The sequence below is a fragment of the Passer domesticus genome, chromosome 8 (assembly GCF_036417665.1).
Source record: "Passer domesticus isolate bPasDom1 chromosome 8, bPasDom1.hap1, whole genome shotgun sequence".
Classification (NCBI taxonomy): Eukaryota; Metazoa; Chordata; class Aves; order Passeriformes; family Passeridae; genus Passer; species Passer domesticus.
This window is the reverse complement of record NC_087481.1, coordinates 4,394,265-4,421,279: the sequence shown is the minus strand read 5'-3', so window position 1 is coordinate 4,421,279 and position 27,015 is coordinate 4,394,265. Positions and strand designations below refer to the sequence as shown.

The following is a 27,015-nucleotide window of genomic DNA, read 5'->3' as shown; positions in this document are numbered from 1 at the left end:
AGGAGAGTTCTTTCCCATTGGAAGAAGAGCACAGATCCTTCCCCAGTGTTTTGTGGACAGATGAGAAATCACTGCCCGCAAGATTTGTCCTGGCAATATTCCAATGGGAACAATCCCTGGATATAAGGAAATTTGGAGGTGAAATCCCAATTCTGGGCATGGGTGCCTGGAGAAGAAGGACAGTTCTTTTCCATAGGAAGGAAAGCCCAGAGCCCCAGTATTTGAAAAGCAGTTCAGAAGAGACCCTTAACCTGCCAAGATCAGCTGTCTGGCAGCCCCTGTGAGGCCAAACCAGCCAAACCTGTTCCATGTTCCCTTGGTTCCGTGAGCCCTGCAATGTCATAATGGACCTCTGGATCCTGGGAGTTTGAAGTGTCACAATAGTCTCCATTAGCTCCACAGTGTGACAATGGACCTCTGATGACATGAGGCTCCAGTGTCACCCTGGAGCTTTGGTTCCATGCAGCCCTGCAGTGTCACAAAGGCCTCTTGGTTTCACAAAGCCTCACGGTATCACAATGGTCCTCTTGGTTCTGTGGGGACCCCCAGGGTCACAATGGTCTCACTGGTTCCATGAGGCCTAACAGTGTCACAATGCTTTGCTTATTCCATGGGACCTCACAGTGTCTCAATGGTCTCCATAATCCCATGAGTCCCCTCAATGTCACAATAGCCCCTTGGTTCCATGAGGCTGTGAAGTCTCTTAATGGTCTCTCCATTGTTCCATGAGGCCTTGCAATGTCACAATGGACCTTTGGCTATACAGGGTCTCACAGTGTCACAATGGTCCCTTGGTCTCACAGGGTCTCACAGTGTCACAATGGTCCCTTGGTCTCACAGGGCCCCACAGTGTCACCATGGTCCCTTGGTTCCATGGGCCCTGTGCTGCTGCATTCCCCCCTCCCCTTCTCAGGCCGTCCTGCCAGCTCAGAAATGCTCCTTGGGCCTTGGCCATGGCCAACAGCCCCTGGGCTCAGCTCCTCTGCAGCTCAGCACAAACACTGTCTGCTCCAGGCTCTGCCCAACCAGCTCCTGGTTGCTGTAGGAGCAGCCCTGGGAACTGGTTTTGTTCCCTCAGTGGCACAACATCCCTGTTCTCACACTGCCAAAGAAAGCTGTTGATACCAAGTGCGGCCAGGATGAACCATTGCTGTGACTGCAGCCCCTCTCTTGGGGCCCTACAAACAGCGCTGCAAAAGGAGCCCCTTGGAGCTCTCCTGGGCCAGCGACTCCCTCTGAGTGGGGCCTCTCCCAGCTGGGAACTCTCCCGTTTGCTGCACTCGGGGATCCTGAACAATGAGGGAGCCTGGGCCAATCCCCCCACTCCTCCAGGCTCAACCCTTCACCCACTGGGGAGATGCCAAAGCATCCACAGGGAGCATTTGCTGCCCTCAGGGGAATTTCTCACAGGTGCCTTGCACTGACTCTTTGTGTCTGTGTGCACACAGGAGTGCCTGTGCTGGGGAAATGTGGCAGAAATGCTGCTCTCGGAGGGGTTGGAGTGCCTTGGATAGCTGAGTCAGTCAGGCCTGTAAGTGAGGTCAAGTCACAAGGTCTAAGCTAAATTAATTGCTTCTAAGAGTTGCTCTTTTGCTAATTTGTTAGGTTTAATTTAAGTTATTAGCTGAGTATTGTTAAGTGTTATTCCGCTATTAAATTATTTATTCATAGGCTATAAATGAGGTTAAATAGTGTTAAGTGCTGTTCTTTTGCTAAATTCTGAAGTTTATGGTAGAAGTTAAGGTTAAGGTATAAGTGAAGTCCTTAAGTTTGAGCTCTGTTCAGCTTTTAGATCATATTCCTTTTATCCTTGTCCTCACTGTCCTTGTGTCTCACACACACATACACAGGGATAGTTCTTGGTTAATTTCTGCTTTATTTGCCTGGATTTGGTTTGGTTTTGTTGTTGCTTTGTTCCCCCGGTGTGCCTGAAGTGTCCAGTCAGGAGCAGAGTGACTCTTCCCAAGGAATTTTGTGGTGCTGTCCCTTAATATTAAATCTGGTTTTTGCTGATCCCTTGCTGGGGATTTTTTCAACACTCTCAAGCCCTCATTCGTAGCAGGGTGAAGGAATCCTGGCCCAGGCTCTGGCATTCGGCGACATACGTACACTGTCAGGGAGTCTCTGTCCCCCTGTCCCACCCCCCAGGGCCCTGGCACCCCGTCCCCGTGTCAGGCTCTGGGGTCAATCTTGTGGAACATCCTCTGGGGGAGGCTGCGGCACCGGGGGCAGGGGGACCCGGGGGGACAGGGGACCCCGCTGTGCACGAGCAGGGTTGGACTGCTCTGGGGGAACTGTGAGGGGGGCTGGGGCAGAGTGACCTCCCCAGTGCCCTCACACAGCCCCTGTGATGTCACACAGCACCTTTGTGATGCCACAGCCCTCATTATGATGTCACAGTTAATCTTGTGATATTACACATCCTACCCTGGGATGTCACACAGCCATTCTATGATGTCACAACCCCTCTGTGATGTCACACAGATACCCTGTGATGGAAGAATCCATTCTATGATGTCCAGACTATGATGTCACAGAGCCTACTTTATGATGTCACAGGCAACTCAGTGATGACACACAAAACTGCTTTGTGATATCACAGCCTGCTCTGTGACGTCACAAAGCCCCTTCATGATATCACAGGGCCAGTGCTGGAATATCAGTCTGTGATGTCATAAAGCTGCACCGTGATGTCACAGAAGATTCGGTGATGTCACAATGTCACCATGTGATGTCACAGTCTGTTCTATGACATCACAGTTGGCTCTATGATGTTACTCAGCCACCCAGGGATGTCACAACCCACTCTCTGATGTCACAGAGCCACCTTCCATGATGGCAGAGGCTACTCCATGGCCTCACAGCCTACTCTATGACATTACAGACAGCTCAGTGATGTCACAACCCCCTCAGGGATGTCACGAAACCCTCTCTGTGATACCATACTGCCACTCTGTAATGCCACAGCACACACTTTGACCTCACAGCCTGCTCTATGATGTCACACAGCCATGTCATGAAGTCACAGCCTGCTCTGTGATGTCACACAGTCGGCTCTATGATGCTGTAGCTGCTCAATGACCTCACACAACAAACTCTGTGATGTCATAGCCCAACCTGTGACCTCACACAGCCCACTCTGTGCTGTCACACAGCCCCTTGCTGACATCACAGCTGCTCTGTGCCTCTAGGACACAGCCACAGAGGTGCCGCTGTGACACAGCCCCCTCTGGGACATCCCCCAGCCCCTGCCAGTGCTGAGCCCCTGTCAGCTCTGTCTGTGCCCTGCTGGTGTCCCTGAGCTGCCCTGGCAGCGCCCCAGCCCTGCTGGGCTGTGCACAGGAGCTGCTCCTGGCCAGAGCTGTCTCTCTGCAGCGCTGCCCTTGCCAGGAGCTGCCTCTGGGCCAGGAGCCCGGCCCAGCTCAGCAGCACAGACACAGCACAAGGACTTGAATGACCCTCTGGGGCTTTGGTGCTCTTTGCATCAGACTCAGTCCCTCAGAGTACCCTCAAAGAACTTCTCAAGAACTCCAAATCAGATTCAAACTTCAAACTTTCTTTAACTTCTAATGGGTCCCAAGGAGGGACACAACTCATGTGAATGTGTTCCCAGGTTCCAGGTAGAGCAGAACACTGGAGGCAGTGATCACAGGTGGAAACAAGCAAGGGAAAGGTGTCTCTGGTGCTGAGCAAACCTGGATGTGTTTCAGGAATGCAAAGGGCCAAGGCCTGAGTCCCAGCCCCTGGCCAGGCAGATCCTGTCCCTCCCTCCTTGTTCAGGGCTCTTCCCGGGATGGGCACTGGCATGTGGGGATGTGCAATGCCAAGGGCAGCACCATGGGGCGGCCCCTGCCAGGCTGCTGAGCAGGGACAAGGAGGCAATGAGGCCCCAGGCCTGCAAGGGTCACTTATCTCCTGCTCCTGGCTCAGGTCCAGGGCCAGCAGCCATGGCCAAAGTGCTGCCCAAGTTGGCTCTGTCAGGGCCTTGCAGCTGCTGCCCATCCCTGTGCCCTGTGCAGCCCAGGCTGTCCTACGGTGTCCCTGCCCTGCGCCTCTGTCCCTGCAGGCTGTCGTCATCCCCCGGCTGCCCCACCTGGTTGGCCCCTTCCTTTGCTGACAGCTCTGCCTCCTGCCTGCCTCTGCCTGCCCACACAAAGCCTTGGGCTGCTCCAGGCTCCTTCTGCACCACAGCCCTGCCCTGGGGGAGGAAATTCCTTTCTCCTGCTGTCCAGTCTGGGCCTCCCCAGATGCCCTTGTGTTGTGTTCCACTGCAGTAAGCAGCAAAACAACTCCCCCAGACCCCAGAGTCTCAGACCTCAGGCAGGCATCGATGACCAACAGGGAAAGGAAGGCAACAGGATGGGTACTGGTTTAGAAAAGCACAGGATCCTTTATTGTGCCAGGGACCAAGACAAGAAATTAAGGGGGAGAGGGGGTGGTGGCTTGTCATGGGTTTTATATGACAGGGTAGGGGTGGAGTTTAGGGTCGGGGTCCAATAGCAGAAGGAGCAGGGCACTGCAAAGGAGTGGATAGAGGAGGACAACCAATGGAAAAATGTGTGGTGGGGACTTTGCAGTAGAATTTGGACCAATGAGGTTACAGAAAAGGAAAAATGTTCTGTGGCCACTCCTTTTTTGACCAGATGGGGTGGAGTGTCTTTTCCTGGGCTTGCAGGGGCATGACCGACAGGGTGGAGGGGCGGAATCCTCTTTCAATCACACTCCTCACTTGATGCTGTCTGTCTGGCTAGAAACCCTACTTCCTGGGGCAGGGGAACTCCACACCCTTGGTGCCATTATTTCTTTCTCTTGGTGTTTTATACAATGAAGAAAAACTCCAGCCTCTCTGAAATCACCCTTTAATCCCTCTCAGGCTGCTCCTGTTCTGTCCTCAGTCTCCACACCACTGAGCCCAGAGCCACCACATTCTACCTGCTGGTTATGTGATGAGGCATCCAAACCCCATCTTGGGAGATTTTTGGTTACTTTTCAAGGTCTGTGAAAATGGAAAAATAGTGGTCAACATTATTTTGTCCCACATCTTGCAGTAACAGAACAGGAGTCAATATCACTCAACTGAATGAGGGTGGATTTACATTTGTTAAAAGGAGGAAATATTTTCCAATTATGAGAGTGGCACAAAACTGCAACTGTTTTCCCAGAAAAGTGGATTCCCAACCCCAGGAATTCCACAAGAGCAGGACCTTTGTGCAGCCTGACACAGTAAAACCCCCTCATCCCCAAGGACAGATTTCCTGTTGTGTGGGTTCTCTGCTGTGCTGGGTGCCCTCACAATGCTTTTGGCCAGAATGTCTGCTGAGGGCAGCCAGGCTGCTGCAGGGGCAGTGACCTCACAGCCATCACCATGGCAGCCCTGTGCCCTGGGCCTGGCTCTCCCCTTTCCTCTGCCCCTGCCTTGTCTCTGCTGGCATGAAGAGTTTTGTCATTCATATCTTGTGCCCAAGGTGCTGGGGCCAATGGCTTCCCAGGCAGGCTCCTGGAGCAGAAGTGGCTTTTCAGAGCCCAGGCAGAAATGAACCCTGAGGCAGCAGCTCTGCAGTGCTGGCCACCAGGCCGGGCTGCCAAGGGAGGCTTCTGGCCCTGGCCTGCAAGCAGCTGCTGCTGCCAAGGTGCCTTTGGTGCCTCAGGCTCTGCCTGGCACAGCTCCCAGCACGGCACTCTGCCCTTGTGCCCGAGCCCTTCCCTGTGCTGGGGCTGGCCTGGGGCTTTTCCTGCAGCGGGACCTGCCCTGCTCCTGGCACAGGAAAGGCAGTTCCTGCTGGAGCAGGAGGCTCTGCCTGCAATGGGCTCCAACAACTCCAGCAAGGCCCTGTTGACATCAAAATTGCTTCCTAGATCACTATATGCTAATAATTGTTATAGCTCCTATACTGTGGAGTAAATAACTCTTTTTTAAAATTTAATCTGTGGTGTAAACAAACCATTCTGTCTAATCATGTTCAGAATCAATCAGAGCTGTATTTATATCAATTTATCTAGTATTCCATCATTAATCCTGTGGGACAAATTGCATTAAGGTTCAATTCTACCTGTCTAATCTTTTACAGCTTTGACAAAGTCTGGTGCTGGGATTGGATCCAGCCACTCCCACTCTCCTCTAATAAAATAAATTTTGGAAGTCTAGGGGTCCTGCAGGGGTTTGAGGATCCATGGTGTCTGTTGGGTGTCATTTCTCCATCTCATGACTCATCAGGAGTTTCTCCAAAAAAGAAATAAAGCTTTTGCCTGAAGCTCCCACTGTGCCCATGACTGGAGCCCCTGTGAGTGTCTGGGACATCCCAGCTCATTGGCAGCCTGGGGACTCCTGGGATGTCACCGTGGAGCCCCCGTGAGTGCCTGTGACCGATCAGTGCCTTTGCAGCCCAAGGTGCCCTGGGATGTCACCATGGAATGGCTGTGACTGCCTCTGACCACAGGGCTCTTTACCATCCCCAGAAACCCCTGGGAGGCCTCCATGGAGCCCCTGTCTCTGCCTGTGACATTCCAGCTCTTGAACAGCCTGGAGACTCTTGGAAAGTCCCCATGGAACCCCTCTGAGAGCCTGTGACAAATCTGATCCTTAGTGGGCAACCACCACCAGGCCCCTGTTGCTATGGTCAGTTTCCATGGCATCCATCACCAGGCCCCTGTTCCCCCAGATCCACAGAATTGGCTGAGCTGGGAGGGACCCATCAGGATCCTGGAGTCCAACTGCTGGCCCTGCACAGGACACCCCAACAATGCCAGCCTGGGCCTGGCAGCGCTGTCCAAACGCTGCTGGAGCTCAGAGAGCCCTGGAGCTGGGAGCCTTCCCTGAGGAGCCTGGGCAGTGCCCCAGCAGCCTCTGGGCAAAAACCTTTTCCTGAGATCCAACCTCAGCCTGCCCCGACTCAGCTGCAGCCGTTCCCTCCAGTCCTGTCCCTGGGCACCAGAGGGAAGACCAGGGGTCACACCAGGGCTGAGAGGGACAGAGACCCCCACGGCCTCCCCAGGGATGAGAAGGTTGGAGAGTCCCCCCAACCCCGAGCACCCTCAGTGGTGAGAGGGACGCAGAGCCCCTGGTCCCTAGCCCTGCACAAGCATTCCCTGAGGCCAGTGGGATGGAGACCCCTGAGCATCCCCAGGGCGAGGGGACAGAGAATGCCCTGAGCACCCCATTGGCATGGGGCTGAGAGGGAGGGAGAGCCCCCAGGCATTCCCTGGGGTGAGAATGATGGAGACGCCCTGGGGTGACAGGGACACGGACACCCCCTCAAGAACGGCCTGGGGTGAGAGGGACAACCTCCCCCAAGCCCTTCCCAAGCATCCCCCAGGGTGAGAGGCACAGAGACCCTTCCAGCATCCCCTGAGCACTGGACAAAATAAACTTGGCAGAAATCAAACTTCAATCTGCATAAATCACTTTGATGAAGATTTGATTTTCTCACAAGTCACATGTGAGGAAAATACAAATAAATCCCAAACATTAATAAACCAACAACAGAAGCAATTCTGTGTCAATTCCAAATTTCATCGCTTCCTGCACAGCTCCAGCTCAGCTGCTGGAAGATTCTGATTTAAAAAAAAAAAAAAAAAAAAAAAAAAGAAAAAAAAAAAAAAAGTGAAAATTTGACCCAATACAGATTATTGAAAGGAAGGAAAAAATCTGTGTGGCTGTGACAAAGGTGACAGGAACACAGAAAATAATGATTCTCACATTTGGCAAAGTCCCCAAGCCTCAGAATTCTGGAGTTATTCGGGAATTTAGCTACTTGAGCTGGGCTTCCTCTGGGACGTTTAGTAGCCTTGTGTTCCTCAACCTGAATGAACCTTGTCAGCCTCAATGGTAACATTTGCTCACTTTCCTCCAGTGATTTAACAAACATTTCATGGAAAGACAACAAAATATTTTCTTTACACTGGCCACCCACAACATCCATTTTCCTCATCAGTTCTCCCACAAGTCGCTCAGAGGAATTTGCATCCAAGTTTCCAAGAGTTCCTCTGGAAAGAAAGAGCCCTCCTCCCACAGAGGAGGGAACCATGCTGCTGACAAAGGCACTTGGGGTCAGACAACACTGCCTAAACGCACTGTGTCAAAATATTATACACAATCTGGTTAAGAAAATTGTTAGAGAGATGCCTCTGCCCCAATTAAGGTGCTAACAAGACCAAATGCAAAGTGGATTTTATTGAACAGTAAATGTGAGGTAGAGAGAGATGGAATAAAAGAGAAAAAAGGGGGAGGGCAAGAGAGTGACAGGGACAGAGACCTCCCCTGGGGTGGGGCAAGTGTGACATTGTCCCCTGTGTATAAGGCCTTCTCAGGGAGAGGGTTTTACACCTGAGCCAGTTTGGGTAAGGGGGGTGGTGTTCACCCCCCAAGCAGGGATTACTCCACTGTTTCAGGTTGCAGTACAAGATGTAACCAAATGCATGTTTTCAATCACCACCTTTAGAAACTGTTGTAAACAGGCGGGGCAGTGTTCTTTATCTCTTCCATGACTCAGCCCTGATAATGCCCTTCAGGGGCTATCTTCTGTGAATGGGCCATTGAGTGTCCCTGCAGGACTGATAAAATGACATCATCCCATTGTGGGATGCTCCGCCCAGGGGGAGGAGCCAAGCATTCCTACCTGGATATAAGCTGAAACTTGTAACACCAGGAGCACCTTGGCTACTGGATTCCCAGAGGACAAGAGCTCCATCACCAGCACTCGACTGTCGAGGAAGACCAGACCCTTCTACAGGATCACTGCTTTGACAGAATCACGTTTATCACTGCAACAAGACTGCAGTCACCATTTAATGGGACTGCTACCACCACCCTGACCAACAGGGTGTCACGTTATATCCTGACTCTTTCCATTTAAGGCAGTGTTTCTGTATCATTGCCTTGATCTTAATTTTCTTATTATATTGTAATTCTGGCTTAGACTCTCCCCGTGGTTTGCCCTCAAACCTGTACAAAACTCAATGCACTCATCTCTTCTTTTCCTCCCAAAACAGAATTTCCCATCCCCAAACCACTGCCAGATGGAGGAGAAGGCTGCGAGGAAGAGGAAAATGTCCTGGGACTACCAAGTAGGTGAGGAGGAAGTCACAGCTCATTTCCCTCTCTTTCCTGCTCCATCTCCCTGCACAGCACAGCCCAAGGCTGCAGGACAACCCTGCTTCCAACGCCATCTTGCCAGCGATGCACGGGGAGGATCTCCTTCCCCTTCCCTCTGGCACGGAGGCAAATCCCATCCTCTCCTTGTCCTGCCTTCCCCAGACAAGGAACTGAGGATGGAGACCAACAACGACAAATCTCCAGAGCAGAACCTTGTGGAAGAGGCTGTTTTGAGTGGCTCCATGGCACAGGAATCCAGTGGGGAAGAAAATTCCCTGAGATACTGCAGGAGGAGGGGTTCCAAATCCAGCCCAGGTGCGGAGGAAAGACCCACCCTGTGCCAGGAAGGTGGACAGAGCTTCAGCCAGGGATCAGAGTTGGTGATCCATGAGCAGCTTCATGATGGGGAGAAGCCCTACAAGTGCTTGGAGTGTGGGAAGTGCTTCAGGTGGAGCAGCCACCTGATCAGACACCAGATGATCCACACCAGGGAATGGGCCTACGAGTGTGGGGAATGTGGGAAGGGCTTCAGCTACAGATCCACCCTTGTGACCCACCAACGCATCCACACCAGGGAGAGGCCCTATGAATGTCCTGAGTGTCAGAAGAGGTTTCAGACCCGCTACAATCTCCTCAGGCACCAAAGGATTCACACCGATGAGAGGCCCTTCCGCTGCCCCGACTGCGGGAAGGGCTTCAAGCAGAATTCCCACCTTGTCACCCACCGGCGCATCCACACAGGGGAGAGGCCCTTCCTCTGCCCTGATTGCGGGAAGGGCTTCAAGCGCAATTCTCAACTCCTCACCCACCGGCGCATCCACACTGGGGAGAGGCCCTACGAGTGCCTCACCTGTCAGAAGAGGTTTCAGACCAGCTCACATCTCTGCCTGCATGAGCAGATTCACACAGAGGAGAGGCCCTTCCGCTGCCATGACTGTGGGAAGGGCTTCAAGCAAAAATCCACCCTCATCATCCACTGGCGCATCCACACTGGGGAGAGGCCCTACGAGTGTCCCAAGTGTGGGAAGAGCTTCACCCACAGTTCTAATTTAACCAGACACCAACAGAGGCACCAGTAAGGGAAGCCCTGCAAATGCCCCAACTGCAGGAAGAGCTTCATGCACTGCTGCAGCGTCATCCCCCTTTGGATGACCCATGCTGGTCAGAGTTCTGGTGATCCATGTTCCCAGTGATCCATACTGGGAAGACACCTGTCCCTTCTCCTGCCCCAGCCAATGGCATGATGTGGGATTGATGAACATGAGGGTTTGGCCATGGCTGTGTGGTTACATTCACTCCTACCTCAAGTCATTGCCAGGGGCAGGAAAGGGAGTCTCTCTATCTTCCTACGAGGAGAAGAGTGTCCTTTCTTGGCAGGAGGAAATTGTGTCTGGGAAGAGACAGTCAGCTGAGTTGTAGTTTTCCATTTTTCTTATCCCTTTTGTTATCAATATTGTTGCTGTTCCTGTTTGTTCCTGATCTTGTTGCTGTTCCCAATAAATTGTTCCTATCCTAGCCCAGGATCTTTGCCTTTTGTTCTTTCCATGGGAGGCAGGAGGCTACCAATCGTCAGCATGGTTTTAGCGGGACCTGAAAACTGGGCATCCCATTCCTGAACCCCACCCTGTGGAAACCAAGCATCCCAGCTGGTCCCAATCCTGGTTGCCATGCTAAGGATCAGATTTGTCACAGGCCCTCAGAGGGGTTCCATGGAGGCTTTCCAAGAGTCTCCAGGCTGTTCAAGAGCTGGAATGTCACAGGCAGAGACAGGGGCTCCATGGACACCTCTCAGGGGTTTCTGGGGATGGTAAAGAGCCCTGTGCTCAGAGGCTGTCACAGCCATTCCATGGTGACATCCCAGGGCACCTTGGGCTGCAAAGGCACCGATCTGTCACAGGTACTCATGGGGGCTCCATGGTGACATCCCAGGAGTCCCCAGGCTGCCAAAGAGCCGGGATGTCCCAGACACTCACAGGTGTTCCTGTCATGGGCAGAGTGGGAGCTTCAGGCAAAAGCTTCATTTCTTTATTGGAGAAACTCCTGCAGAGTGATGAGGTGGAGAAATGACACCCAACACCCACCATGGATCCTCAAACCCCTGCAGGACCCCTAGACTTCTAAAATTCCTTCTGAAAGAGGAGACTGGGAGCGGCTGGATCGAATCCCAGGCCCAGACTTTGTCAAAGGTGTAAAAGATTGGACAGGTAGTATTGAACCTTAATTCAATTTGTCCCAGAGGATTAACAATGGAATACCAGATATATTTATATAAATACAGCTCTGATTGATTCTGATCATGATTAGATAACATGCCTTATTTACACCACGGAGTAAATTTTTAAAAAAACTGTTATTTACTCCACAATACGGGAAATATAACAATTATTTGAATATAGTGCTCCAGGAAGCAATTTTGAAGTCAACAGGGCCTTGCTGGAGTTGTTGGAGCCCATTGCAGGCAGAGCCTCCTGCTCCAGCAGGAACTGCCTTTCCTGTGCCAGGAGCAGGGCAGGTCCCGCTGCAGGAAAAGCCCCAGGCCAGCCCCAGCACAGGGAAGGGCTCGGGCACAAGGGCAGAGTGCCGTGCTGGCAGCTGTGCCAGGCAGAGCCTGAGGCACCAAAGGCACCTTGGCAGCAGCAGCTGCTTGCAGGCCATGGCCAGAAGCCTCCCTTGGCAGCCCGGCCTGGTGGCCAGCACTGCAGAGCTGCTGCCTCAGGGCTCATTTCTGCCTGGGCTCTGAAAAGCCACTTCTGCTCCAGGAGCCTGCCTGGGAAGCCATTGGCCCCAGCACCTTGGGCACAAGATATGAATGACAAAACTCTTCATGCCAGCAGAGACAAGGCAGGGGCAGAGGAGAGGGGAGAGCCAGGCCCAGGGAACAGGGCTGCCATGGTGATGGCTGAGAGGTCACTGCCCCTGCAGCAGCCTGGCTGCCCTCAGCAGACATTCTGGCCACAAGCGTTGTGAGGGCACCCAGCATATCAGAGAACCCACACAACAGGAATTCCATCCTTGGGGAAGAGAGAGTTTCGCTGGGTCAGGTTGCACAAAGCTCCTGCTCTTGGACAATTCCTGTGATTCCTGTGATGGGGAATCCAGTTCTCTGGAAAAACATTAGCAGTTTTGTGCCACTGTCATAATTGTAAAATATTTTTCCTTCTAAGAAATGTAAATCCACTCTCATTCAGTTGAGCGATATTGACTCCTGTTCTTTTACTGCAAGATGTGGAACAAAATAATGTTGACCACTATTTTTCCATTTTCACAGACCTTGGAAAGTAACCAAAAGTCTCCCAAGATGGGGTTTGGACGCCTCATCACATAACCAGCAGGTAGGTGGTGGCTCTTGGCTCAGTGGTGTGGAGAATGAGGACAGAACAGGAGTAGCCCAAAAGGGATTGAAGAGTGGTTTCAGAGAGGCTGGAGTTTTTCTTCATTGTATAAAACACCAAGAGAAAGAAATAATGGCACCAAGGGTGTGGAGTTCCCCGGCCCCAGGAAGCAGGCATTCTACCCAGACAGACAGCATCGGGTGAGGGGCGTGATTTAAAGAGGATTCTGCCCCTCCACCCTGTGGGGCACGCCTCTGCAAACCCAGGAAAAGACACTCCACCCCATCTGGTCAAATAAGGAGTGGCCACAGAACATTTTTCCTTTTCTGTAACCTCATTGGTCCAAATTCTACTGCGAAGTCCCCGCCACACATTTTTCCATGGGTGGTCCTCCCCGATCCACTCCTTTGCAGTCCCCTGCTCCTTCTGCTATTGGACCCCGACCCTAAACTCCACCCCTACCCTGTCATATAAAACCCATGACAAGCCACCACCCCCTCTCCCCCTTCATTTCTTGTCTCGGTACCTGGCACAATAAAGGATCCTGGGCTTTGCTAAACCAGGACCCATCCTGTTGCCTTCCTTTCCCTGTTGGTCATCGATGCCTGCCTGAGGTCTGAGACTCTGGGGTCTGGGGGAGTGGTTTTGCTGCTTACTGCAGTGCAACACAACACAAGGGCAGCTGGGGAGGACCAGACATGAAGAGAAAGGAATTTCCTCCCCCAGGGCAGGGCTGTGGTGCAGAAGGAGCCTGGAGCAGCCCAAGGCTTTGTGTGGGCAGGCAGAGGCAGGCAGGAGGCAGAGCTGTCAGCAAAGGAAGGGGCCAGCCAGGTGGGGCAGCCGGGGGATGACGACAGCCTGCAGGGACAGAGGCGCAGGGCAGGGACACCGTAGGACAGCCTGGGCTGCACAGGGCACAGGGATGGGCAGCAGCTGCAAGGCCCTGACAGAGCCAACTTGGGCAGCACTTTGGCCATGGCTGCTGGCCCTGGGCCTGAGCCAGGAGCAGGAGATAAGTGACCCTTGCAGGCCTGGAGCCTCATTGCCTCCTTGTCCCTGCTCAGCAGCCTGGCAGGGGCCGCCCCATGGTGCTGCCCTTGGCATTGCACATCCCCACATGCCAGTGCCCATCCTGGGAAGAGCCCTGAGCAATGAGGGAGGGACAGGATCTGCCTGGCCAGGGGCTGGGGCTCAGGCCTTGGCCCTTTGCATTCCTGAAACACATCCAGGTTTGCTCAGAATCAGAGACACCTTTGCCTTGTTTGTCCCCAGTTGTCATCAGTTCATCAGTGCCTCCAGTGTTCTGCTCTACCTGGAACCTGGAGACATTCACATGCGTTATGTCCCTCACTGGGACCCATTTAAAGTTAAATAAAGTTTGGACTTTGAATCTGATTTTGAGTTCTTGAGAAGGTTTTTGAGCACACTCTGAGGGATAGAGTCTGATGCAAAGAGCACCAAAGCCCCAGAGGGTGATTAAAGTCCTTGTGCTGTGTCTGTGCTGCTGAGCTGGGCTGGGCTCCTGGCCCAGAGGCAGCTCCTGGCAAGGGCAGCGCTGCAGAGAGACAGCTCTGGCCAGGAGCAGCTCCTGTGAACAGCCCAGCAGGGCTGGGGCACTGCCAGGGCAGCTCAGGGACACCAGCAGGGCACAGCCAGAGCTGACAGGGGCTCAGCACTGGCAGGGGCTGGGGGATGTCCCAGAGGGGGCTGTGTCACAGCGGCACCTCTGTGGCTGTGTCCTAGAGGCACAGAGCAGCTGTGATGTCAGCAAGGGGCTGTGTGACAGCACAGAGTGGGCTGTGTGAGGTCACAGGTTGGGCTATGACATCACAGATTTTGTTGTGTGAGGTCACTGAGCAGCTACAGCATCATAGAGGAGACTGTGTGACATCACAGAACAGGCTGTGACATCATGGCATGGCTGTATGACATTATAGAGGAGATTGAGGTCAAAGTGTGTGCTGTGACATTAGAGAGTGGCAGCATGACATAACAGAGAGGGTTTTGTGACATCACTGAGGGGGTTGTGACATCACAGAGCTGTCTGTGACATCATGGAGTAGGGCATGAGGCCATAGAGCAGATCCGGACGTAACAGCTGGTGGCTCTGTGACATCAGAGAGTGGCTTGTGACATCACTAGGTGGCTGTGTAACATCCTAGAGAAGACTGTGACATCACAGAACAGACTGTGACATCCCAAAGCAACTTTCTGACATCACAGAGTTTTCTGGGACATCACAATGCAGCTGCATGACATTCCAGGGTGACATCCCAGAATTGGCTCTGTGACAAAACAAGGGTGCTGTATGACATCCCAGAGTGGGCTGTGACATCACAGGTGGCTGTGTTACATCATAGGGTGCTCTGTGACATCACAAGATGCTGTATGAGATCACAGGTGGCTGTGTGACATCCAAGGGGCTGTGTGACATCACAGGGTGGCTGCTTGTCCCTGCTCAGCAGCCTGGCAGGGGCCGCCCCATGGTGCTGCCCTTGGCATTGCACATCCCCACATGCCAGTGTCCATCCCGGGAAGAGCCCTGAGCAAGGAGGGAGGAACAGGATCTGCCTGGCCAGGGGCTGGGGCTCAGGCCTTGGCCCTTTGCATTCCTGAAACACATCCAGGTTTGCTCAGCACCAGAGACACCTTTGCCTTGCTTGTCCCCACCTGTCATCACTGCCTCCAATGTTCGGCTCTACCTGGAACCTGGGGACACTTTCTCAGTCGTGTCCCTCAGTGGGACCCATTAAAACTTCAAGAAACTTTGGAGTTTAAATTTAACTTTGAGTTCTGGAGAAGTCTTTGGAAGGCTCTCTCAGGGACTGAGTCTGATGTAAACAACACCCAAGTCCCAAGAGGGTCATTAAAGTCTTTGTTCTGTGTCTGTGCTGCTGAGCTTTAAAGGAACAGCTCTTCCCAGGACCAGCTCCTCTCCCAGCCCAGCAGGGCTGAGGGCTCTGCCTGCAGGCACTGAGGGGACAGGAGGCAGGCAGAGACAGGCTGAGGAAGTCATTGAGCTGAAACTTCACTGGGGGAAAGATCTTCACAGCCCTCCACATGGTGAGCCAGTGGATGCAGGGCAATGTCCCCTGTGCTCCTGGAGGGATCTCCTGAAGCCAGCAAACCCCACAGCCTGGGGGATGTGCCAGGAGGACTCTCCCAATTTCTCTGTGGCAGGGGAGCAGGAGGAGGAGGAGGATGTGCTGCAGAGCAGGGCTGCCCTGGGCACCCTCAGAGGGACAGGGCAGGACGGCTCCTGCTGCCAGGGACGGCTGCAGGGGGTGAAGCTGGGGCTGCAGCCAGGGCTGCCAGGGCTGTCCTGCAGAGCAGGTCCTGCAGTCCTCAGGGCTCTTGGCCAGCCCAGGGGATGTGCCACCTGCCAGGGGCAGCTCTCAGCCTGCCTGGCAGCTCCCCATGGACACTGCAGGGGAGAATTTGGAGGTGGCAGGAGCAACCCCCATCAGGGCAGATTCCTCCTGCTGTGGAGATGGTGCTGCATGGCCAAGGCTGATCTCAGCTTTCTCCTAAAGGGAAGGGGCTGTCAGCTTTGGCTGTGTCACTGAGACTCCTGCACTGTCAGCCTGGCCATCAGCAGATGTGCCTCAGATCTCCCTCAGAAATTGCCTCCTCAGCCTCCTCTCCCTACAGACAGCAGCAGCAGCACCTTGGCTTCTCTGTTTGTCTGCCCTGTCCTTAGGGCCCTGCTGCCAGGGAGATGCCCCTGGGCAGTGCCCTGTGCTGGGAGGGGTCTGCAGGGCAGAGCTGAGCCCCCAGGGCTGGGCTGGGCTCTGGCAGCACTGGCAGGGACAAGGCCCGGGTAGAGAGAAACAGCTCCGAATAGGCACAACTGCAGGCAGCAGACAGACAGACCAACCTTTGGCATCCCTCCCTGTCCAGCTGCACAGGGAAAGAGAGAAGGGTTTGGAGAGATTGATTTTGAAACTGGAGTGTTCAAAAAGGCCACTTTATTTTTAAGTACACTTTGAAATTTGTCCATCCTGTACTAGAGGCAGGTGAAATGAACAAAGGACACCTGTGTGGGACCAGCAGGTTTGACTGCTCTGGGGCACAGGGAGCCCTGTTTTCCCTCTGGGCTCCCCAGTGTTCAGGCTGAGAGCAGTGCTAAGAACAAGACATCAGCCCCTTCCAGAAAACACGTAGTTACTTAGCAGCCAAACCTAAATTAAAAAAAAAAAGTAAATGAAATTTCCCCAAAGAAAGAGAAGCAATTTTGAGTGATTGTGTAAGAAATTAGCAGAGGATTGACTCAAGGTACTTTGTCCAGATTATAATTGTTGTCTTTGAATAGCTCATAATACCCAGAGTGAAGAAATGTGAACAGCAGCTCCATCAGGCACTTCCTCCTGCTGGCATTGGCAGACACGCGGCAGCTGCAGCTCCTGCACTTCTGCCTCTTGCTGGGCATCTCCCTGGCTGCCCTCCTGGGCAACGGCCTCATCATCAGCGCCGTAGCCTGCGGCCACCACCTGCTGCCCCTGGGCAGTGCCAGAGCTGGGAGGGGTCTGCAGGGCAGAGCTGAGCCCCCAGGGCTGGGCTGGGCTCTGGCAGCACTGGCAGGGCCCAGCCCTGGGCACAGGGAAGCAGCTGCTGGCAGGGACAGCTCCAGGCAGCAGAGCCCTGGGCAGGCAGTGGGGGGAAAGTGCCCCCAGGCTGGGCTGGGATATTTAAAGTCCTCTCCTAATTCAACAATTCCATTATTACTTTTCTTACAGATCCCCTTGCCAAGGAACAACAAATGTCCAACAGCAGCTCCATCAGCCACTTCCTCCTGCTGGCATTGGCAGACACGCGGCAGCTGCAGCTCCTGCACTTCTGCCTCTTGCTGGGCATCTCCCTGGCTGCCCTCCTGGGCAACGGCCTCATCATCAGTGCCGTAGCCTGTGGCCACCACCTGCACACGCCCATGTTCTTCTTCCTGCTCAACCTGGCCCTCAGCGACCTGGGCTCCATTTGCACCACTGTCCCCAAAGCCATGCACAATTTTATCTGGGACACCACGACCATCTCCTACACAGGATGTGCTGCACAGGTTTTTTTTTTTTGTGTTCTTCATCTCAGCAGAGTATTTCCTCCTGACCATCATGTGCTATGACCGCTACGTGTCCATCTGCAAACCCCTGCACTACGGGACCCTCCTGGGCAGCAGAGCTTGTGCCCACATGGCAGCAGCTGCCTGGGCCAGTGCCTTTCTCTATTCATTGCTGCACACAGCCAATACATTTTCTCTGCCCCTGTGCCATGGCAATGCCCTGGGCCAGTTCTTCTGTGAAATCCCCTAGATTCTCAAACTCTCCTCCTCCAAATACTACTTCAGGGAACTTGGGCTCATTGCTGTTAGTGCCTGTTTGGTATTTGGCTGTTTTGTGTTCATTGTTTTCTCCTATGTGCAGATCTTCAGGGCTGTGCTGAGGATCCCCTCTGAGCAGGGACAGCACAAAGCCTTTTCCCTCTGCCTCCCTCACCTGGCCGTGCTCTCCCTCTTCATCAGCAGAGTCATGTTTGCCTACCTGAAACCCCCCTCCGTGTGCTCTCCGTCCCTGGATCTGGCCCTGTCAGTTCTGTACTCAGTTGTGACTCCAGCCCTGAACCCCCTCATCTACAGCCTGAGGAACCAAGAGCTCAAGGCTGCAGTGTGGAGACTGATGACTGGATGCTTTCAGAAACATTAAACTGCTCATCAATTTTGGCAAATCTTTTGTAATAAAGGTTGTCTTTGATACTTCTTGTTGGTTTGGTTGTGTTTCATTTTTTTTCCCTTTGTTTTAGTTTTTTCATATTGTCTACAAAGTAGGGTCATTTTTTGTGCCATTTCTCATTTAGTTTCTCTACACATTCACCGTGGCCGCAGACTGTGTCACTGAGGGGGTGTTTTCTCAGTGGCTTTAAAGGAATGAAAGGATCTCCCAGCAAAGTTTTCTGCAGAGATGCCCTTTTGTTGCCTTCTCTGGAGCTGCAGCAGCAATGTCTGTGTGCAGAGCTGGGGCAGATCAGTGCTGGCCCAGCAGCTGTGCCCAGCAGCAGCAGCAGCACTTGGTGTTGCCAGTGCTGCTGCCATGGCCCTGCCCCGCTGCCCTGGTGGCCCTGGTGTTGCTGCAGGGCCTGAGTGCTCTCGGGGCCAGGCACAGTCCTGGGGGTGGCAGTGCCAGGGCTGCAGCAGGGACAGGCCATGGGCACTGCTGGGGCAGCGCTGACGCCTCAGGCCAGGCCCTGGGGGCTGCAGGCTCCTTGCCCAGGCTCTCTCAAGAACACGGCCAGGCCAATGCTCAGCACAGAAAAGCCCCAGGGTGAGCAGTCCCAGGCTGGCCATGGGCAGGCTGGGGTCAAACAGCATGGCTGGGGCTCTGCAAGGGCCCTGGGGGAGTCGGGAAGGAGCAGCAGAGCAGGGGCTGATCCATCCCCAGTGCGCTGCACAGCCCAGGGCAGCGTCCCCGAGCGTCCTCATGGAGCTGCCAAAAACATCCCCCCTCTGCAGCCCTGGCCTCTCCCCCAGCTCACACAGGTGCTGCATCCTTGCAGGCACAGACACGGCAGCACTGGCTCAGGAGCCCCTGTTTGCATTGCACAGAGCAGGCGGGAGCACCTCCATGCTGCTGCTGTGGGGACATGAACCTGAGGGAGCACAAATGCCATCAGCCCCTGGGGCCAGCAAGGGCTGGGGGACACCAGGGAAACCACTCAGCTTTGTCCTGGCCTCTGCAGTCAGCCAGAAAGTTTGTTCCCATCAGCTGGGAGTTTCCTGTGCCACTGCAGATACTGTTCCACAGAGCCAGGGCTGCCTGGCAGCCACCATAAAACTGCCCTCAGCATTTCCTTGGCTTCACCTTTGCGTTCTTTACTCTTCCTTGGTCTAGATTTCTTCCTATTGTCCACTGCTGTTCCCTGCCCTGCAAACAGCCCATCCCTGTTTGCCCTTTCCTCTCTGGCCCCACTCCCCATTGCAGTTCCTGACTTGGCACCATCCCCTGGGGAGCAGGATCATCCTCCAAGTGCTGCAGGAATTGTCTGCAGGCTCCTGCAGTGCCTGGTGCTGCTCCCTTGCCAGAGGCACCCCAGGCCAGGGGGGCACATCTGGGCTGCTGTGTCTGCCTGTGGGGCTCCCTGTTCTGGGCAATGAGGAGGAGCTGCAGAGGCTCTGCAGGACTGACAGGATGGGCTTTGGGGCTGGCAGGAGAAGCTGAGGCACCTGGGCTGCTGGAGCTTCTGAAGAGGAGGCCCAGGGCTCATCCTGTAGCTGCTCGAAGGGTGGTTTCAGAGAATCCCAGAATCAGCAAGGTTGGAAAAGACCTTGGACATCATCAAGTCCAACCTGTGCCCTGACAGTGCCTTGTCTCCTCTGAGCCTCCTCTTCTCCTGGATAAAATATCTCAGCAGATCCCTCTGGCACTCCTCAGAGGACATGTGTTCAAGACCCCTCACCAGCCTTGTTGCCCTTCTCTGGACATGCTCCAGCCCCTCCATGTCCTTCATAAATTGGGGGGCCCAGAACTGGACACAGCACTTGAGGTGCTGCCTCACCAGTGCTGAGCACAGGGGAAGAATCACTGCCCTGCTCCTGCTGGCCACACCATTCCTGATCCAGGCCAGGAGCCACTGGCCTTCTTGGCCACCTGGGCACACTGCTGCCTCATGTCCAGCCTGCTGTCCATCAGTCCCTGCAGGTCCCTTTGTGCCTGGCTGCTGTCCAGCCACTCTGTCCCCAGCCTGTAGTGCTGCAGGGGTTGTTGTGGCCAAAGTGCAGGACCCGGCACTTGGACTTGTTAAATCTCACCTTGTTGGATTTGGCCCCTGGATCCAGCCTGTCCAGGGCCCTGTGCAGAGACCTCCTACCCTCCAGGTGATCAGCACTCCGAGCCAGCTTTGTGTCACCATGCTTCCATAAGGCCCCAGAGTGTCTCACTGGTCTCCATGATTAAATGAGTGTCACAATATCCCTTTGGTTCCAGGGAACCCCTTGGTTTCACAGAGTCCCTTGGCTCCTTGGGCCCCACAGTGTCACAATGGTGCCATGGTCCCGCAAGGCCCTGCAGTGTCACAATGAATCCTTGGTTCCATGAGATCTGGCAGTGCAGCAGTGCTCTCCTTGTTTCCCACAGTCTTTTATACCTCTTACTCTCAGACAATAGAAGGACACCTGGTAGATGAAGGGGAGTGGGAGTAGATATCTACTTGAGTAGGTAATAATAAAAATTCCTCCTGACCCCCACTCCCAAGCCAGGTGCCACTTCAGCACAGGTATGAGCCCCTGGATCTGGAGAGTCAGCCACATGATTTAGAAGAAAATTTTCTGCCCAGTGAGCCTCCCAATTATGATTCATGTCTGAGAAGGATTCCCACCTGTAACATCAAAAGGAAGGATAATCATGGTGGGTGACTCCCTCCTGAGGGGAACAGAGGGCCCCATATGTCAACCAGACCCACCCCACAGAGAAGTCTGCTGCCTCCCTGGGGCCCGGGTACAGGATATCACTGAGAGACTGCCTGGGCTGATTCAGCTCTCTGATTATTAGCCACTGCTGATACTCCAGGCTGGCAGTGATGAGATTGAAATGAGGAGTGTCAGGGCAATTAAAAGCGACTTTAGGGCACTGGGACAAGGGGTTGATAGGACAGGGGCACAGGTAGTCTTTTCCTCAGTCCCTTTGGTGGCTGAGAAAATGGTGAAAGGAATAGGAAAGCTCACATTATCAATAAGTGGCTCAAGGGTTGGCGTCATTGGCAGAATTTTGGATTTTTGATCACGGGGCAACTTTTAATGCACCTGGCATGCTGGAACCTGATGGGCTCCATCTCTCTGTTAAGGGCAGAAGAATTTTAGCTCGTGAACTGGTAGAACTTGTGGAGAGAGCTTTAAACTAAGTCTGAAGGGGGAAGGGGATGCTGTTGGGCTCTCTGGAAGCAGGCCCAAGGGTGGTAAGCCTGAGTTTGGGGTGAAATCAGCAGCCCAGCTGAGGTGCATGGATGCCAGTGCACGCAGCATGGGTAACAAACAGGAAGAGCTGGAGGCCATGGTCCAGCAGCAGAGCTGTGGTGTAATTGCCATCACAGAAACGTGGTGGGATGATTCACATGGCTGGAGCGCTGCACTGGATGGCTACAAGCTCTTCAGGAGAGACGGGAAAGGGAGAAGAGGTGGAGGGGTGGCCCTTTATATTAGGGAGGGCTTTGGACACCATAGCTATTGAAACGAATGATGATGGAGTTGAATGCTATGGGTGAGAATTGGGGGAAGGCCAACAAGGCTGACATGCTACTGGGAGTCTGTTATCATCCAACCAACCAGGAAAAAGTGGTGGAAAAATTATTCTATAAGCAGCCAGAGAATGTTTCTGGATCATCAGCCCTTGTTCTTGTAAGCAATTTCAACTTGATGGACATTGATTTAGAACTAAATAGAGCTGACAAAAGGCAGTCCAGGAAATTTTTAGAGTGTGTGGAGGACAACTTTTTGTTTCCGCTGATGGGTAAGCCCACCAGGGGAGGTTCTATGTTAAATCTTGTTGTTTGCAAATAGAGATGGGCGAGGCCACTTGGGGCAGAGTGATCACGAGATCATGAAATTCATGATATTTGGTGAAGTCAGGAGGAACATTAATAAGACATTTGTACTAGACTTTCAGAGGGCAGACTTTGGCCTACTTAGGAGGCTTAGTCAAAGAGTTCCTTGGGAAGCAGCCCTTAAATGCAAGGGGGTTCAGGAAAAGTGGATGTGTTTCAAAACAGAGATCTTGAGGGCACAGGAACAGACTGTCCCTGTGGGCTGAAAGATGAGGCGACGAGGCAATCGCCCAGCCGGGATGGGGAGGGAGGTTTTGGAGGACCTTAAGAATAAAAAGAGGATGAATCATCTTTGGAAGGAGGGTCAGGTCTCTCAGGAAATATTTAAGAGGGGTTCTAGAGCATATAGGAAAAAAATCAGGGAGGCCAAAGCTCATTTTGAATTTAAAATAGCGACTTCTGTAAAGGATAATAAAAAATGTTTTTACAAGTATATTAATGATAAAAGGAAGGGTAAGACCAACCTCTGTTCTATACTGGATGAGGAAGAGAACTTAGTAACTGCAGATGAGGAGAGGGCAGAAGTGCTTAACACAGTCTTTGCCTCAGTCTTTGGTGGAAGACAGCTTGTCCCCAGGAGAACTGTCCTCTTGGGTTGGTAGATGGTGCCAGGGAACAGAATGGTCCCCCCATTATCCAAGAGAAGGCAGTCAGAGAACTGCTGAGCTGCTTGGATGTTCATAATCCATGGAACCAGATGGGATCCACCCCAGGGTGATGAGGGAGCTGGCAGATGAGCTTGCCAAGCCACTCTCCATCATTTACCAGCAGTCCTGGCTCACTGGGGAGGTTCCAGATGACTGGAAGCTGCCCAATGTGACACCCATTCACAAGAAGAGTGGGAAGGAGGATCCTGGTAATTATAGGCCAGTCAACCTGACCTCAGTACCCAGTGAGGAAATGGAACAGTTTATACTGAGTGTCATCACCCAGCACTTCCAGCATGGCCAGGGTATCAGACCCAGCCAGCAGGGGTTCAGGAGGGGTAGGTGGTGTTTGACCAACCTGGTCTCCTTTTATGACCAGGTGACCCTCCTGGTGGATGCAGGAAAGGTTGTGAATGTGTCTATTTGGACTCCAACAAGGCCTTTGGCACTGTCTCCCACAGCACACTCCTGGAAAAGCTGCAGCCCAGGGCTGGGAGAGGAGCACTCTGGGCTGGGTTCAGAACTGGCTGCATGGCCGGCCCAGAGAGTGCTGGTGAGCGCTGCTGCATCCAGCTGGCAGCCAGGCACCAGTGCTGTCCCTCAGGGCTCTGTGCTGGGGCCAGCTCTGTTCAATATTTTTATTGATGACATGGATGAGGGGATTGTGTCTTTCATTAGTAAATCTGCAGATGACACTGAGCTGGGAGTGTGTGTCCATCTGCTGGAAGATAGGAGGGCTCTGCAGGCAGATTTGGAGTGGTTGGATGAATGGGCAGAGTCCAATCAGATGAAGTTTAATAACTCCACATCTCAAGTCCTGCATTTTGGTCACAATAACCCCCTGCAATGCCAGAGGCTGGAGATGGTGTGGCTGAACAGTGGCCAGGCAGAAAGGGACCTGGGGGTCCTGCTCGACAGCCGGCTGGACATGAGCCAGCAGTGTGCCCTGGTGGCCAAGAAGGCCAATGGCTCCTGGCCTGGTTCAGGAATGGTGTGGCCAGCAGGAGCAGGGAGGTCATTCTTCCCCTGCACTTGGTGCTGGTGTACTTGGCATTCTTCCTGTGTACTGGCACTGTAACTTGAGTGCTGTGTCCAGTTCTGGGGCCCCAAATTTAGGCAGGACATTGAGGACCTGGAGCATGTCCAGAGAAGGGCAACAAGGTTGGTGAGGGTCTTGGAACACAAATCCTGTGAGGAATGACTGAGGGAGCTGGGGTTGTTTAGACTGGATAAAAGGAGACTCAGAGTTGACCTTATCTCTCTCTACAGCTTCCTGAAATGTGGTTGTAGTCAGGTGGGAGTCGATCTCTTACTCCAGGAAACTACTGACAGAACCAGAGCACATAGTCTTAAGCTGCACCAAGAGAAATAGAGGTTGGATATTAGGAAAAAGTTTTTTTGCAGAAAGGGTGATAAAGAATTGGATTGGTTCGCCCTGGGAGGTGGTAGAACCACCATCTTTGGATGAGTTTAAAAAAGGCAGGATGTGGCACTCGGTGCCGTGGTTTAGTTGAGGTGCTGTTAGGGCTGGGTTGGACTAGATGACCTTGAAGGTCTCTTCCAACCCAGTAATTCTGTTATTCTCTCATTCTGTGACTCAGTGATGCCAATGGGTCTCTGCCAGCTCAGCCCCTTCTGCAATTCTCACCCTTTGGCTCAGCTTTTGTGTCCCCTCCAGGCGCTGGCAGAGCTGTTGGGGACAAGGCAGGAGCAGAGCAGCCCCAATGTTCCCCTGTCTGTGACACCCCAGCAGTGACAGCCCCAGCGTTCCCCTGTGTGCGACACCCCAGCGGTGAGAGCCCCAGCGTTCCCGTGTGTGTGACACCCCAGCGGTGACAGCCCCAGCGTTCCCCTGTGTGTGACACCCCAGCGGTGACAGCCCCAGCGTTCCCCTGTGTGTGACACCCCAGCAGTGACAGCCCCAGCGTTCCCCTGTCTGTGACACCCCAGCGGTGACAGCCCCAGTGTTCCCCTGTCTGTGACACCCCAGCGGTGACAGCCCCAGCGTTCCCCTGTGTGTGACACCCCAGCGGTGACAGCCCCAGCGTTCCCCTGTGTGTGACACCCCAGCGGTGACAGCCCCAGTGTTCCCCTGTCTGTGACACTCCAGCGATGACAGCCCCAGCGTTCCCCTGTGTGTGACACCCCAGCGGTGACAGCCCCAGCGTTCCCCTGTGTGTGACACCCCAGCAGTGACAGCCCCAGCGTTCCCCTGTGTGTGACACCCCAGCAGTGACAGCCCCAGCGTTCCCCTGTGTGTGACACCCCAGCAGTGACAGCCCCAGTGTTCCCCTGTGTGTGACACCCCAGCGGTGACAGCCCCAGTGTTCCCTCCCTGCAGACGCTCCGAGGGAAGCGTCCAGAGCCGCGTCCAGTCCATGGAACTGAGCGGCCACTGCCCAGCCCGGCCTGGGCTGATGTGGATTCCTCTGCACACAGCTCGGGGAAGGTCCCCCTGGCCACCTGCACAGTGCCACAGACAAGTGTCAGACACAGTTACAGAGCTCTGCTCAGAGCTGACATGGGAATTAGTTTAAAAAAACCTGAAAAAACACCCCCCACACACACAAAGAAAAGAAAAGAAAAGAAAAGAAAAGAAAAGAAAAGAAAAGAAAAGAAAAGAAAAGAAAAGAAAAGAAAAGAAAAGAAAAGAAAAGAAAAGCCATACCAAAAAAAACACCCGACCACCCAAACAAAAAAAAAAACCCACAAAAACCCAAAGAAAGAAAGAAATCCAAAACAAAACAAAACCAAAACCCCAGTAAGAACAAACAACCCAAATAAACCCCAAAGAAGAAACCACACCAAATCTAACAAAAAAAAAAAAAAAAAAAAAAAAAAAACCAAAAAAAAAAAAAACCAAACTACTTTTCCAAGTAGAGGTCTTCCATCCTTCAGCAGTCACACCTGCCCACACACAAGACCTGGGGCTGCAAAAAATGAGGCTTCCTTTGAACACATTTGCAGGAAAAGCAGGTTTAGGACAGGCTTTCAGCAGAACTGCTCTCAGCTGAGCCAAAAAGGCCTCTTTGGCAGCTGCAGGGCCATTGGAAATGCAGAGCCTCAGCCCACAGGGCAGAAAAGGGCTCTGAGCTCCCCTCCCCTGACACCAAACCCTGTTCCCAGGCTGCTTCACACACAGGATTCTTCTGGAGGGCTGCACAAAGCTGAGAGTGGGCTCTGGCTTCTCCATGGTGCGTGTCCTAAAGCTGCCTGGGAGAAGAAATTTCAGGTCAGCTTGGCTGGCACAATCCCTCCTGGCGCAGGCACAGCGCTGGGAAGGGCTTTGGGTGCCGAGGCTTTGCTGCAGCCAAGGAAAGCTCCTGGCTCAGGGTCACCTTTGCTGCTCAGCCAGAGCCCCGAGTGCCCCAGCAGCAGCAGCAGCAGCAGCAGAGAATGGCAGCATTGCCAGGGGCCAGCACAGGAGGGGAGATTTCCCCCTGGAGAGAGGCTCCTATTGCAGTTTTTGCACTCAGGCAGCTGCAGATGCCTCATCTTTGGCTGCACAGCAGCTGGAAATGCAAGTCCAGGAGCTCTGTGCATGGCCAGCCCCAGCAGGTGACAGCAAGGACAGGGCCCTGGCACAGTGACATTTGCAGGGAGCGCCTTCAGCAAGCGCTGGGGGCTGGGACTGTGTGCAGAAAACACCCTGGGGGTCTCTGCTGCCAGGCAAAAGGAACAAAGTTTCAGCTCTGGCCTGGCCAGGGAGCACCAGAAAGGATTGTTTTCCATTGCCGGGTGTTGTAGGAGCCCCAGAGGAGAGCCCAGGGGGCCAAGGAATGGAGAGCGGGGACTGTGCAGGAGCCGGAGCAGCGAGAGAGGCCGGGCTGAAGGTGCGGGGCGGGCACGGGCTGGGAGGGGGCCCAGCCCGGGGGTCCCGCAGAGCCTCCCTGCTCCAGAGCCGCCGCTGCCACAGCGGGGCAGCTGCCGGGATCGCTGTGCCAGGGACGGGCCGCAGCTGGGGCTTCCGAGGGGCTGGGCTGGAGCAGCTTTTTGTTCCGATGCACCGGGGGCATTGCCGCGGGGTTGGGGTCCCTGGGAAGGCGCAGCAGGACAGGGTGGCAGGGGCTGGTTTGTGGATTTGTTGCTGGGATGTTTTGTTGGCGGCCCCGGGCGGGCTGTGGGAGCCGGGAGCGGGCGGGCGGGCCCGGAGCCGCCCCTCGGGCCGGGAGCCCCGGGCAGAGCTCTGTGCTCGGGGGCCGGGCCGGGCAAAGGCTGAGGGAGAGCGGGGGAAGCGCTGGCACAGAGGCCCCGGGCTCGCCGTGCCCCCCTGGCCACGCAGCCGGGCTCGGGGCCACCTCGCTCAGAGCCGGCCCCGGCTGCGGGGGTCCCCGGGGCTCCCTGGGCAGGGGGCGGCGGGGGCTGC

The 27,015-nt window shown here is 54.0% G+C and overlaps 1 pseudogene; it reads left to right on the top strand.

Moving 5' to 3' along the window:
• The window catches only part of LOC135306131 (zinc finger protein 208-like), a 378,562-nt pseudogene that overhangs the window by 245,178 nt on the left and 106,369 nt on the right, over nt 1-27,015 (top strand).